Raw genomic sequence first — 1,548 nt, 5'->3', positions numbered from 1 at the left:
CTGTATTTCACTGATGCTTCCATAAACTGATTTGGGGATCAAAGGGGAAAACACAGGCTTCTCTCCCCCTGTGAATTTTCTAATGTACAAAATCTGGTACCTTCTCTCAGGAAGTTCACAAAGTAAATTAGCTACAGTGGGCTATTTATGTTGTATGCAAACAGATCACACAAACAATGGCTCAACAATGCAGGTATTTATTTCTCACTCACGGGAAGTACAAATGGAGGGTTTTGAAATAGAGGTGGGAAGATTCCTGCTCTCCAATGAATTCCTTCTGTCTCAGTCATGGTGGCCTTCTCCCGCTGTGGTTCCCAAGGCCAACCTGGGGGTCATGTGCACTTTAGCCTCAGGGCCTTGAGAAATTAGATATAGTCATGTGGACCTTGCTGCCAACCCTGGAAGTGACATTCATCCCTGTGCCCACATTCCCCTGGACAGATCTGTTACAGGAAGCCATCTATAGCAGTGGGCAGCTGAGAGATGCAGGCCAATTGTGTGTCTAAGAGAAAAGAATGTTTTTTTGCAGAAACACAGAGCCAAAAACTGCCACACAGGATTTCTCCTTTATATGGATTATCTGATGCTTCTTGAGGTGTGATTTGTGGCAAAGGTTTTTCCACGTTTGTTACATTGCTAAGGCCTTTCTCCAGTGTTGAGTTTTCTGATGTATAGTGAGGGCTGACTTCTGGTAGAAGGTTTTCCCACATCCTTCACATTCATATTGTTTCTCACCTGTGTGGGTTCTCTGATGTGCAGTGAGGGCTGACTTCTGGTGGAAGGGTTTCCCACATTCAGTATTGTTCACAGGGTTTTTGCCCTGTGTGAGTTCTGTGATGCACAGTGAGGACTCACTTCAGGTGAAATGTTTCTCTATTCGTGACAGCCATAGGGTTTTCCCCGTGTGAGTACCCTGATGCATCCTGAGGTTTGACTTCTTGCGAAAGGTTTTTCCACATTCATTACATTCATAGGGTTTTTCCCCTGTGTGAGTTCTCTGATGTGTCCTGAGGTTTGAATTCTGGCGAAACGCTTTTCCACATTTTTTACATTCATAAGGTTTTTCTCCTGTGTGAGTTCTCTGATGTGTAGTGAGTTCTGACTTCTTGCAGAAGGTTTTCCTACATTCATTACATTCATGGGGCTTTTCCCCCGTATGAATTTTCTGATGCACAGTGAGGGATGACTTCTGGGAGAAAGTTTTCCTACATTCTTCACATTCATATGGTTTCTCACCTGTGTGGGTTCTCTGATGTACAGTGAGGGCTGACTTCTGGCTGAAGGTTTCCCTACATTCCCTACATTCATAGGGTTTTTCCCCAGTGTGAGTTCTCTGATGCACAGTGAGGACTGATTTTTTGCGAAAAGTTTTTCCACATTCATTACATCCATAGGGCCTTTCCCCAGTGTGAGTACCCTGATGCATCCTGAGATTTGACTTTTGGTGAAAAGTTTTTCCACATTCATTACATTCATAGGGTTTTTCCCCTGTGTGAGTTCTCTGATGTACAGTGAGAAATGGCTTCAGGCGAAATGCTTTTCCACATT

The 1,548-nt window shown here is 43.9% G+C and overlaps 1 pseudogene; it reads right to left on the bottom strand.

The window, feature by feature from the left end:
* Positions 1–628: 628 nt before the first annotated feature.
* Positions 629–1,546, bottom strand: LOC105821410 (annotated as a pseudogene).
* Between the last annotated feature and the right edge of the window lie 2 nt (positions 1,547–1,548).

Source organism: Propithecus coquereli, unplaced genomic scaffold, assembly GCF_000956105.1.
Source record: "Propithecus coquereli isolate 6110/MARCELLA unplaced genomic scaffold, Pcoq_1.0 Scaffold572, whole genome shotgun sequence".
Taxonomy (NCBI): domain Eukaryota; kingdom Metazoa; phylum Chordata; class Mammalia; order Primates; family Indriidae; genus Propithecus; species Propithecus coquereli.
Note: the sequence above shows the minus strand (reverse complement) of the source record. Positions and strands in the feature narration are given on the sequence as shown.